Source organism: Ambystoma mexicanum, chromosome 11 (genome assembly GCF_040938575.1).
Source record: "Ambystoma mexicanum isolate Mex_15411 chromosome 11, UKY_AmexF1_1, whole genome shotgun sequence".
NCBI lineage: Eukaryota > Metazoa > Chordata > Amphibia > Caudata > Ambystomatidae > Ambystoma > Ambystoma mexicanum.
The window spans coordinates 1,199,624,032-1,199,637,963 of NC_090934.1; the positions used below are offsets into that span (position 1 = coordinate 1,199,624,032).

The 13,932-nt window shown below is 47.2% G+C and overlaps 1 protein-coding gene across 2 annotated transcripts in view; it reads right to left on the reverse strand.

Moving 5' to 3' along the window:
• Positions 1–13,932, reverse strand: part of PTPN9 (protein tyrosine phosphatase non-receptor type 9) — an 808,671-nt gene that overhangs the window by 310,771 nt on the left and 483,968 nt on the right. The window lies entirely within an intron of this gene.

Here is a 13,932-nt window from a genome sequence, read left to right on the forward strand (position 1 = left end):
CCACAGGTTTCCTGTACAGTGGAAGTGATTTTAAGCTATGCTTGGTCTTCAAATATAGGCTTGGATTGGCTCCCAAATACTGAATCAAGAAATCTGATTTATTTATTCCCAACAAAATACTACATTCTGATCGTTGCTTTCTACGGGCCATTCTGAAATCTAGGTGTAAAACTGGGAAGACTAGGTTTTCATTGGTTGCCCCTCGCTTGTGTAAAGTTTTAAAGACATACTCATTCTGTTGGTTTGTGAGCTCTTATTGCCTGCATAATTATTTAAGTTTTTGCACCTGTTCGGGTTGCGTGGTATAAATGCATCTAATCTACAAGCTAAAGAGGCGAGGGTGAACTAATAGCTTCCAGCTCTCCACTGTGGACATTATGAAGATCTCCATCATCTTCTCTTTACAAGGGTACCTTGGGGAAAAGGACGGCAGCATCAGATCTGTGTGCCACAATACGTACGTGAAAGTCACACAAAAAAAAAAACAGAAATCCCCTCACAGAAGAAGACATCCTGATTGCTTCTTTAGCAAATCGGTACAGGGGCAGGAGTTTTAACACTACATTCTGACTTACTTGCAGCAAGCAAAAGAAACAAACATCCAATGTTACCTGTAATGCTTGTGAGTGATGACGGGGGAGGTGGGGACATTACGAATTTCCTGGTATCCCAACAGTAATTCATGTGAGAAACCATCCCTTGCGTTACTGGTGCCCGATATCCTGGTATTACCAGGATATTCCAGGTGTTAGCAACAGCTGTAAATCCCCATTCCATTAAGTCCTATAGGACTCCATGTAGAGGATTCCCATATTAGTACCCGGCGAGGGTCAACTAGAATAAAACAAACATTCTGATTTTATCCCTCGCCAGGTCCATACCTCGCCGGGAATCCCTCATCCAGGATTCCATTCCTTTGTCACCGGCGGCAGCCCCTCAGCCAATGAAGAGGCATGAACCGGGGCCATCCCCGCTCCGAACCTCCACAGGGCTATAGGCCACCATTCTACCCGCAGGGGATTCAGGTAAGTTTTTTTGGATCCCCCCAACCCCCTGCAACCAATCCCCTCAATACCCTCCCAACTCCACTTACCTTCTTATTTGTCCTTTTTCGGGAGCGAAAGCGCCGGGAACACTTCTGTTCCCAGTGCGTCCACTCTCAATGGCATTTTATTTTTTCTGTTCCGAAACGCTGCAGCGTTTCAGAACAGAAAACGATTGCTTTTAGTACCCCGGTCTTGCGGGCCAGGGTACTAATAGCAATATGCCCCTCACCACAGGGCCATTACCGAGTCAGGGAGTGTTTGTTCCCTCTGCTTGCAAGGTACTCGCTCGGGCCTATAACTATGGGCCCCAGGTCCTTACCTGACTTGGTAACAGCCCGCAGCATGGGTCATATTGCTTAAATATTGGTGCCAGTATTTCTGGCATTTATTTGTTGGCAGGAGCCCGATTTACCTCCATCTCTTGGCTGGAGGGAAATCAGTCCCCCACCGGCACACTTGTGTTTTGCTGGTCTGCGATGTTGGTGCCGAAATTACTGGCAATTTTACCAGACCCGCAAATGTAATGACCACCAGGGACTCCTTTCTGTGGATGCCCTCCCTGTATAATGAAACAAAAGGAGTAGGGTCAAGGGATGACTTCTGTGGAAGCCAGCCGCACACAAGTGTGAATATGCCATGTTATGTCATGCAGCTATTATACTGCGCCAGTCATCACCTGTTAAGGAGATTTTCCTTAAGCACTGTTGTCTTTAGGTATGTCTTCCTGTCTAAGGATTACCTGTGATCTCCTGAAGTTCAATAAGCTCTCCAAGTGATAGCTTGGCAGAGTAGCCCAGGCCAAACTCTCAAGTGGTGGGGGTGGAATGGGGTAATAAACAAGCACAGTATACACTTAATCCAAATACAAAAAGAGAATGTACACACACTATTTTTATAAAAATGTAATATTTATGTAAGAAAAGGAAAGAGTTAACACTACTACACTAACAGGTAAGTCAAACTTTGTAAAATTAATGTAATTTAGTTCAAAGAGTTCAAATGAAGCGTCTTTCTCACAAGGGAAAAAGAAATCGCAGGCCAGAAAAACACCTTTCCCAACTACGTCAAACAGTTTTGGAGGAGACAAGGGAGGCCAATTGTGTGCATTTCGGCAGTCATTTGTGGAAAAGAGTTACCTTCCATGAAATGATTCAAAGGAACATTTTCCAGCGTTCAAGCCACACACGCAGATGACTCCCGGTGATGAAGAATGGATGCAGAGATGCTCACTATGCACGCTATTTGGTGGCAACCTTAGGTTCCAACGATGAACAACTGGTGCAGGAGGAGCCAAAAGAGCCCAGAGAAGGATCATTTAAGATCTGGTGGTTCCTGGAACAAGAGTCTAAGTCAGAGGAGCTGAATGGAAAAGAAGTTGCATTTGGTGGTAATCTATGATGCAGGGATCTCTGTCGTCCTCTGGCACAGGATTCAGCTAATGAGGCTAGGGTCGGCTTGAAAAAACCCAGGGAAGAATGATTTTAGAAGATATTTTTGCAAAGTCACACTAGAGAAGAGTCAGCCAAGAAAGAAGGTCCAGACAGAGCGTTCAGTGGTGAGCAGCACTGGGGGAAGCACATATCACTGCAACTTCCCAAATGGAGGAAATGGAACCATGCTGCTCGCCTGATATCCTGCTATGAAGAACCCCTGGTGAATGTGGCACAGAGTCTCTCGGGGGACTGGAAGCAAAGGAGATCCGATTTTTGGATCCAGTCACGGTCAGGAGCTTCAGAGAGAAAAGTGCAGCTGTGAGAGTGAGTGGATGCTGTGATCCAATTGACCCCTCCGGACCAGGCGGAACGAGCGCTGCAGTTGTTTTTTCCTTGTCTTCTGGAGAAGCAGCGCTTTGCCGTTACATTTGGTGGAGCTTCAAAAGGATGCTGTTGCAGAGTTTCAGCCCTTCACCGAGCAGCAGACCTTCTAGCAACTCAGGTAGAGTTCCAGCAGTAGACAAGGTGAATAACGAAAGAGGTCTTCTTTAATCCCCCTCTGGAGGCAGTGAGTGAACACAGCACACACTCACACACCAGAAACCATTCAAACAGGAAGAAGAGGGGGGACGGGTCATCTAATGCCAGACCATTCCTGCAAACATGTACGCATTCAGGAAAGGTCTCCCACACAAATTAATTCCACAGTCCCAGACAGGCATCAGCATACACCAGTCACAACTGGATTCAGGCTGACTAAAGCCCCCAGTTCTGGTACACAGAAAGTGTCCAAAGATGGGCCTCTCCTTTCACATACATAAACTGGGGCAGAGGGACACCCTCTCGTTTCTGAGCAAGTAACACAGCCTCCATTTATATGAATGGAGGAGGGAGTCAAAAAGGGACCCAGCCAGGCAAAATGGAGCCCACCCAGTGGAAGTATTTCACACAAGCGAAACAGCCACCAACAGCCTGTCACATGACAGAGTGGGTACTCTCTCTGGGAGACAAAGGGGTGACTTTGGGGTACACTTTCCATAGAAGTCAAATACTTTTGAGGAAGAACACAAAAACACAGAGCAACAGGCTTGAGGTTAAGAAAAGTGAATTAAAGAACCCAGGAATCCAGAGAAAAAGAGGAGATGGCACCCGCAATGCTAGGCCAAACAAATCCAAAAATGATGTTCTGCACCAGCAAAGTCCAACTGCTATGCTAGGTTACCACTAACTTTGTGGTCACCCTGTAGAGACTTAATGTATTGGTCTTCAAATGCCCTTACTATAAGGATTCTGAGAAACCTCCTAACCAATTGCAGTGTTGCTATAACAGCGCTTAAAGTGCTAGCAGGACATCCATGGAAGAAAGGAGCGGGTATGAGGACTAAATATATATGGGATGCATTACTCACCGTAATCGCATTTCTGATGCTTGTATCCGCTTAGACACACATGTTGTGCACAGGCCGGCATCTAGTGGAAGCTGCAGAGTATTACAGTTTCATTTTTGAAACTCGAAAAGGGCCGTCAAACTAGGGCGTGCCAGTAATACTATCCCTAGTTTGACGTACACTGTACCCATGATCCCTCACATGTGTAGGATTCTCAGATTGTATTTTCTCTGACATGAGGTAGCATGAGGAGTAGCCTGAGTACAGAGTATCCAAGCAGATAAGATAGATAAGACTACAAGCATCCATGCGCCTTCTCTCAGAGGGGAGAAAGGGCGGGCGCATGTGAATCTAAGCAGATACAAGCATTAGAAATACGATTACGGTGAGTAATGGATCCCTTCTGAGGCTTGTGGAATCTGCTTAGATCACATGCTGTGCATAAACTAGCGAGCAGTGTTAGAAGGAGGTGGGATGTGAGAAGGGTCATGAGCGAACAATTGTCTTAGAACCGCTTGTCCCACTTGAGTATCTGTCTTGGAATGAGTGTCAATGCAGTAGTGCTGAGTAAAGGTGTGAATAGAGCTCCATGTAGCTGCTTTGCAAATGGTGTCAAGGGCTACCTTTGCAATGAAAGCCAGAGTAGCCCCAGTACCTCTTGTACAGTGGGCCCTCGACGTAAAAGGCAGTGTCTTATCTGAAAGGGACTAGCACAGTTGGATACATCTGACAATCCATTTACAGATGGCACGTTTAGAGACGCAATCTCCTCTGCCTAGAGCTATGGAGACAAACAGTTGATCTGTTTTTCTTAGCGGTCTGGTCTTGTTTACGTAGTAGAGGACCGCTCTCCTCACATCTAGTGTGTGGAGTTTCACCTCAGCAGAGCTTTTGGGTTCTTGGAACGCGGACGCTAGCTCAATGGCCTGGCTAACATGGAATTTTGAAATTAATTTAGGTGAAAAGGGTGAGTGCGTAAAACCAGTAAGTCAGGTGTTTCAGACTAGCTTTATGCATGGGTTCAAAGGGAGGTCCCAAGAGTTTAGCAAGCACCACATTAAGTTCTCAACCTGGTGGTGGGTTAGAAATTGGAGGGTGGAGTCTCTTTACCCCTTCCATAAAGGCTTTGACAACTGGTACTTTCCACCATGACACCTTGTTATGGGAGGTGGTGTAGGCTGACAGCGCGGTCAGGTGTACTTTGAGTGAATTAAATACTAACCCTGCATCCAATAGGTGGGGCACATAGGTGACAATATTGGAAGGTGTACAATTAATTGGGTTGATTTGTTTATTCTGGCACCAAATAACAAATCTTTTCCACTTGTCATAGTAACAGTGCCTTGCGTTCGGTTTTCTTGACTCTTAACATATCCATACATCTCTGGGGTAAATTAAGATGCCCGAACTCTATGACTTCAGGAGCCATGCTGCCAAGTCCATCGAGTTGGGTTGAGGATGCACTGTTTGTCCTTTGTGCTGGGAGAGTAGGTTGTACCAGCATGGGAGTCTGATGGGGTCGCACACCGCCAGTCTGCCTAGGTGCGGAAACCATGGTCGTCTCGTCTACATAGGAGCAACCAGGATGAGCGTCATCGATTCCCTGTGTATCTTGTTGACCACCTTCCTCATCAGAGGGGTTGGTGGAAAAGCGTAGGCAAACATCCTTGACCAATTCATCCATAGAGAATTCCCCTTGGAGCCTGGCTGGGGGAATCTTGTTTCGAAGTCTGGGCATTGTCTGTTTTCGCCTGTGGCAAATAGGTCTATAGTGGGGAAGAAGGGCGCTGAGAGAAGAGATCTTCTACGACTTCTTCGTGTAGTCGCCACTCGTGTTCCTCTGGGAAGGGAACTCTGCTCAGAGCGTCCGCTAGTGAATTTAGATCCCCTGGAACATGTTGGGATGACAGGTAAATCTTCCGTCTGAGTGCCCATTTCCAAATTTTCTGGGCAAGCTTGGACAGATTTGGCAAACAAGTGCCCCCTTGTTTGTTTAAGTAAAACATTGCCGTTGTGCTGTCTGTTAGGATCCGCACTGACAGGTTGGATAGGAGGGGTTTGAACGCCCGAAGCGCTCAGAAGACTGCCAGAAGTTCTAGCAGACTGATGTGATTCTGAGCCACTGTGTGAGAGCAGAGACCCTTAGCTGTGTGGTGAGGGTAGTGAGCTCCCCACCCTGACAGGAAGGCGTCTGTTGTGACAATGGCTTGTATCTCTGGATTGTAAAAGGGTTTCCCCTTTGTAAAATTCTCTCTTGTCCACCAGCGAAGACTCTGTACTTATGTTGGCAAAATGACCGCTAGATCGTCCCACTGACCCTTTGCCTGAGACCACAGTACCGCCAAACATTCCTGCATGGGTCGCATGCACAGGCGCGCGTGGGGAACCAGGTAAATGCAAGATGCCATCATGCCTAGCAAACGCATAGCTTTGCGCAGCCTTATTTGGCGACCGGCCTGATATTGAGGAATTTGCATCAACATATTTCGAATTCTTTCCTCTGATGAAAAGGCCACCCCCTCTTGGGTGTCTAGGATTGCTCCTAGGAACTGTTTTGAGGTGCTTGGCACCAGGCTTGATTTTTTCTCATTGATAGAGAAGCCCAATTGGAAGAGGAGGTTGATTATTCTTTGGCTGTTTAGTCTGCAAATTAGGGGGGACTCCCCTGTAATGAGCCAGTCGTCCAAGTAAGGGTACACTGGGATTGCCACCCTGCATAGGTGCGCCGCCACCACCGCCAGTACCTTGGTGAATACCCTTGGAGCCGAGGCAATACCGAAGGGCAGCACCTTGAACTGGTAGTGCTGGCTGTCCATCTTGAAACGCAAGGAACATTGTGCGCTGGGAACATTGAAATTTGAAAATAGGCATCTTTCATATCCGATGTTGCCATGTAATCCCCCTTTTTTAGTAGGGGGATTACCTCTTTCGAGTGTAGTCATGCAGCATTTTTGTGGCTTGACATACTTGTTTGCAGGACGCAAGTCTAATACTGGGTGCTTCGTTAGATCTTTTTTTGGCACAAGGAAGTAGGTTGAATAAATACCCTTGTTTACCTGCTTGCCCGGGACGAGTTCTATTGCGTCCTTTGCAAGTAGAATGGCGATTTCCTCGAAGAGGATTTTCTGGTGCTCCAAGGAGTGTACTTTCTGTCTTGGCGGATGGTTATGGGGGTGGTCTAGTAGCTCTATACAATATCCTGCAGACACTGTGGACAGCACCCATCTGTCCGAAGTGATCCCTTCCCATGCGTGGGTGCAGGTGGAAATGTGGCACCCTACTGGGGATGCATGGGAAGGGACCCGGAGCGGAACGTCACTGTTTATTGAGTGGCGTACCACCTCTACCGGGGCTTCCTCTACCCCTAGTGCTGCCCCTGCACTGACCTCTGGTGAAACCTTGTGTTGCCTGGGACTGATTGTTGCCCCATGAGGTTCCTTGATTTTGATAGTAGTTGGAACCCCTCTGGGAGCTTTGGCCACATTAGCGACGAAAATTATTATTTCCCCTCTGACCTGGGGGCTTATTTGTTAGTTTCGCGAGAGATTTTAAGGTCTTGTATTCGTCCTTAGCCATCTTTAGTGCCTCTTCCACTGCTTTGCCTAATAGAACGTTCGGCTCCACCGGCATGTTTATGAGCGTGGCTTGGGTCTCGGGTTTGAACCTTGACTGTCTTAGCCAACCATGGCGTTTTATTACTGTGCCTTCGGCTATGAATCTTCCAGCATTGTCTGCCGCATCAAAATTTGTCTTAAGGATGCATCCAGATACGGACCTTCAATCTGCTGCAAGTTGGGCTAACTGGCCCTTTAGAGGTTCAGGTGCAGAGGCTACTAGAGCAGCTACTTATTCCCATTGATAGCAGTTATAGCTTGCTAAAAGAGTGGTACTGTTAGCAATACGTGCCTGGTAGGTTGACGTGGAGGCAACTTTACTGCCCGGAGCGTATATTCTCTTGCTCTCTTTATCGGGCCATGCTTCGGAAGAAGCGAGTGGTGTACTTGCCCTCTTTCTGGTAGTTGTTACTACGAGGGAGTTGGGTTTTAATTGCCCCCTAATGTACATTGGATCAGAGGGTGCGGCGCAGAATAATTTTTCCACTCGTGGATTGACTGCACGAGTGAGATTAGGAGTTACCAGCGAGGGATCGATTCTGCTCTGGATGGATCTTAATATGGGGATAGCCTGGGAAATAGCTATTTCTATCACCAAAGATTTCTTCCGCGAAATCCTCATCTTCTTGGGCACCTTGTGTATCTATTTGGAAATGAGCTGCTGCTTTCGCCAGTACCTCATTGAGGAGTGGCTGATTATCAATCAGTGAGTCATTCACCAGGGGGGGGGTCTTTAGGAATAGGAGAGTCGAGATTGTAGGCTTCCGCCTCATCTTCCTCCTCCTCTTCCTGGTCCTCATCGTCCCCATAGTAAGAAACCCCGGTCTGGTCTTCCAGCATATGTGTTTCTGTCTCCTCGCGATAAGACTCTGGATGGTAAGGCTCAATTAGTAAAGGGTCTGAAAACGAGCCCTGCGCTGGAGCCTCAGAGCGGAGCCTTTTAGTAAGGGGTTGCGAGGGCTTGGACCCCAAAGGGGCAGAGGTAGCTGGAGTGCTGGCATAGCTCTGGAAATAATTAGGGTCTCTCTCATAGAAGTCTGCCATAAATGACATTCTTCTCATTACCCTATCAATGTCCTCAGAATTCCATTGTCTTGACCTAGGGACTACAGGATTCACATCCTCTTCCTCCATGTCCCTATCCTGAGCAGAGGGAGGAACAATCTTTCTGTTTTTCCTTTTGAATATGGTGTTCTGAGGGTTTTTTCTGTTTCACCCCCTTCCCATGACCTGAGGAATGTTTTCCTGAACTTTTAGGGATCTCTGAGGGCTTCGACGTCTGCCGTCGAGACTCAGAGGTGGCTTTCGACACATCGTGTCTAGGCTCGGAGGTGGTACGTGATTAGGAAATCTTGGAAGAGGGGCATAGAATCTCGGAAGTAGACCTCGAACGTGCTACTTGGGGGAGGAGGTCGGATTCGTCTTCGGACTGTGCCTCAATGACTTTTGGTAATGTGGCACCTTTCCCAACCGTGGACGGTTGTTTGTCGTGAGGTGAACGTGACCCGGAACACCCAGAGGACACAGAATCAGTGGACCGCTCTCTCAATGCCTTTTGTTGCCGATCGCTCAACATGCGTGTCGATTCTCGGCTGGGGCTAATGTGCTTAATGGAAGGGGTGTGTGTTGCGCTTTTGCCGCCCGGTGTTGTCCCCATAACTGAACCACCGGTCAGTCCTCCGCGGTCGCGGGCTTGTGCGTGGGTGTCTGAAGTCACTCCTGTGCCCTCACCATCCGATAAGGTGGCGTTGCTGCCATTGCTGAAGGATCCCACGGCGTCCATGTCCCAGCGCTTCGTCGAGCTGTCCTTGAGTGTTTTGGGCTTGAAGAGCCTACAAGATCTACAGGTAGCCTTGGGATGGTCTTGTGGGAGACCTAGGTTACACGTATTGTGTTTGTCTACACAGGGAAACTTCCTGTTACACTTCAGGCAGAATTTAAAGGGAGTGCTCTCCATATGTTACTAATTGGCAGAGGGCGTGTATATGTAGGAAACGAGTGTATGACCACCCCCTATTCTCCCTACTTGCACGGGTCCGAGGCCGGAGGCCTTCTGAGGCCCAAAGTCCATCGTGGAGTCTCGACAGCTGATTTCCTCAATCTCGATTCACTGACGTCGATCTTCGGCGTAGGGTGGAAGAAACGGGGAAATATTGTAATAATATTGATAAACGGCTAAAGCCAAGGGAACACCGCGATATGCTTCCGACTAGTATGGTGAAAAAAAACAATCTGAGGGTCCTACACGCGTGAGGGATCATGGGTAGAGTGGATGTCACACTAGGGATAGTATTACTGGCACACCCTAGTTCGACGCCCCTTTTCGAGTTTCGAAAAACAAACTGTAATACTCTGCAGATTCCAATAGATGTCAGCCTATGCACAGCATGTGATCTAAGCAGATTCCACAAGCCTCAGAAATATATTTATTTGGCCTGGTTCTTCAATGCATTGTTGCCTCTGTGTTCTGTCCAATCTTTCAAAGCAAGAGGGAACCACACTGGTGCTCCCTTCTCTTGACTTGGCGGGCAGAGTTCCGGATGCTCTTCACTCTGGGACACTTCTAGTATAGCACTTGCAGCTATTAAACTGGCTAAACATGTGTTTGGAACCCAAACGTTAACGCAATAGCAATAGGTAATGCCCAAGACCTACTTATTATCCCACTGGGAATTACTCAAAACACACTGGGATGCCTGCTCCTTGTCCCTCTCCCCACTCTCTAGCCAGCCCCCTCCCCTCACCCACCTGTGAAGCAAAAAACCTTGGGATCATCTCTGACTCCTTTCTCTCCTCATATCACCGACCTTGCCATGAAGCCCAACTTTCAGCTCCCCCTCCTCAGAGCTATTTTACTTTTTCTCACCTTCCCTCAGAAGCTCAACGTCTCCAGGGTCCTGGTTCTCTCCAATCTCGTCTATTGCAACAGCCTCTTCCTCAATCTGCCTCATTCCTCCCTTTGCCCCCTTCAACTAATCCAGAATAGGACTGCAAGACTTATCCTTGGTCTCAAGCCAAGGCACTGCATCTCTCCAGCTCTAAAATCTCTCCACTTGTTCCCAGTGAATGCAAGGATCAAATTCAAAACCCTTTGCATTATCCACAAGGCTGTCTGGGGCCTGGGACCTCTCTACATCCAGATTTCCCTCCCTAAATACCTCCCTGCTAGAGTCCTTCGGTCCTCTAGTTCCAACTCTCTGCAGGTCAAACGTTTCTCCAAGCAGAGAGTGGGAGGTAGATCTTTTTCCTCGGCTGGTTCCTTCCTCTGGAACAGCCTACCAACCCCCTTGAGACTTGAGCCTCTCCCCTCCTGTGCTAAAATTCCGTCTGCTGCTGAGAATGAGGCCTGGTCCCGTCAGAGTCACACAGGGGCAAAACCACCCCTCCACCATTCACCCCAGCATCCCTTCCAGCACTTGCCTGTGAGCACCCTTCCCCAGACTAGCCCCAACTTGGTACGCCCTGTCCAGTGCACTTATCCTCCCTCCCCCTCTACATCCCCTTGCCTTTGCCTTCTTGCCCCCCCCCCCAGCACTTGCACACCGCTTCCCCTGGGTACCCCATACCTGCACACCGCCCTCCACTTACCACTTGTCTTGCATGGTAGGATTGTCCCAAGGTCTACTTTTTTCCTATGTTCCCCCATCCCCCCCAACTTGTCTTGTGGCGCCTGGAAAGACTTGTGTACAGACGACATACAAATGTCAAATAAATAAATATACAACAATGCTGGATCAATGAAAGAAAAAAATATTTCAACACATTCAAAAGGTACTACATTTAGACATTGCTAACAAAATACACAGACATAGAGCAAAGAAAAACTATATTCAACACATGTTTTAATCTGTGAAAAAAAGATTTTAAAAGACTAAATACATCAAGGCAGTCACAAATAATATTCAAGATTCATCAAGAACAATATACATATACATACAATCTATTTACAACTATTAAGGATACAAACACAGTAATACTGAATTGACAATCACAAATCCGGTATTTTCAATGTTTACATTCAAAACAAATATCCCCCATCACTAGAAAAAATGTATCCAATTAACACTATAAAACCAATTTTGTTTAAAAATGTCAGCTACACTAGTGCTCGATGGATCGAAGTGCACGATTCAGCATGACGGCAATACTTATTTGGACCCTCGCATACAACCGACCAATATTTTAGCATTGTATGTTATATAACTCAGGAAGAGCTTCTTAGTTCCATGGAAAAAGTGGCATCAAGATATACAAGCAATTCCATTACTGTACCGCCCAACTACCAGTTTGGCAGAGAGGAGAAGGATTCACCTCTAGCTAAGAGTTGGAAGAAAAATGGGTCACTGCTCCGTCAAATAAACTGCAAAAAATCAGCCGAATTAACGCTAGCGGTAATTCTACCAAAATCTGCATGGTGTCCTATGGACTCTAATTACTGGGGGCTTTCAAAACATATCAGTCTTTGTCCTGCCCTGGGGCAGTCCAGCACCGAAATGCTAGGCAATTCTCCTCTGAACAAGAGTACCACCAGCAACCCCAGACACGCGTTTCGGTCGGGTTGGACCTCATCAGTAGGGTGGAGCTGTGCCTCTCTAAGAATAGTGAGCAAGGGGTCCACATCTGGATTACCCTAGTAACAGAGTGAGACCCAAAGTTATTTACATATGCAAATTAACAAGAGGGGGGTCCTGGGAGTCCCTCTGCCAGACATCAGCCCTGGTTACGAGAAACTTACCCAGAGTCCTTAGCTCACTATCTTTCACAGAGGAGAAATATCTAAAACATATCAGTCTTTGTCCTGCCCTAGGGCAGTCCATCACCAAAATGCATATTTAAATATCTTTGGGTCTCACCCTAAGTTACTAGGGGAATCCAGACTTGGACCCCTTGCTCACTGTTCTTAGAGAGGCACACTACTGATGAGGTCCAACCAGACTGAAACATGTGTCTGGGGTTGCTGTTGGTACTCTTGTTCACAGGAGAATTGCTTAGCATTTTGGGCAGCAACCAGCACAAAACCTGGGTGCTCTGTACGGAGCACCACACGTGATCTGCTTATGCAGATAACTTCTCTTTTCCCAAGAACCCACACACCCTAGAAAAGAAGAAGAAAGGGGAAGAGAAAGAAGAAATACAGGGCCATGAACGGGACCTGCGGCATAGAGCCAGGCACGGGGGCCACACCGTCTTGGGAAGAGGAAGGTGGCATGGCCAGGGGGCACAATCCTGGAACTCGTGGCCAAAAGTGCACATTATGTATGATATGGTTATTATTATGACTATTTTGTGTAATATTACGTAATGTACAATAAAAACCCACAGCCATTTTATTGCCAACACTTACGCAATGGGTCAGTAATCATTGGGGAAACATAATATGAGTTACTGTCGCCAACATCTTGGCTCCACTGGTTACAGGGATTGCTGAGCAGCGCGGCCAGGAGAGACTCAGATCCCACAGACAGTAGTGCCGCTTATAGCACGTCAGTTGCAATGCAGCGTTCGAGCGCCATCACAGCAGTCTACATGTCCCAGCAGGTGTCCCTACAGCCGTGGCACACACTGTACCTCGATGTCAGCGAGAGTGTCACGGGGCCATAAGTGCCCATTGGAAAGTTCAGCAGCTTCCAAAAACCGCCCTCAGGTGTCTGGCATGAACCACTTTTACCACTTAGCCTAGCATGTCTCATCCTGCAGATGGTGATAGAAGTGGGCATAAGACTGACCTGCTAGTCCATTCACAGCAGAGGGCCAGCAACCTGCGGCCATCTTATTTGGGCTCTCGTTGTTGAACTAAATACTCCTCAAACGTTGCTCAAAGTAAGTTTCAGTGACTTCTCGAGTAGCCTCTCTACATGACACACTATCCTACAAAGTTACTAACCTAAAACCTACTGTTTTTGTGAAAGCTAATGAATCAATTATTCATAATCATTTTATCATACTGTTGGGACATTCACTTTTTTGTGTGTTATGTGCTAATAATCTTCTTTTGCTCCCAGCTTTCCTCGAAAGTATAGCTGTGACTGCCCAGATACATTAAGTCTTTGGTGAGGCAAGTATCATATACAGAGAAGCCCTGCAACAGAGATGAGACTTGGTCTTGCTCAACCCTAAAACTACCATCTCGAAAACAAAAGAAAACCCCTTTTTAGGGAACAGGAAATGTAACCATTAGAGGGACGGGATTGAACAAAATGGAAGCCACAGCATGGGCGTGGCATTCAGGGCAATACAATGTACAGTACAGCAGAATCTTCTCCCGGTTCAGGAAACCCAATCGAGTAACATAATGGACCAGGCGCCTGATTGGCAATGTGTGTATCATGCGCAAAGCGTATATTCCACTTTCATGCTCAGTTACTGTAGCAATGTTGTGAAGATGCTGTATTGACTATGCTATAATTGAGGTGTTTTTGCAACCAAGATGCAAAGTTACTGTAACAGTCAC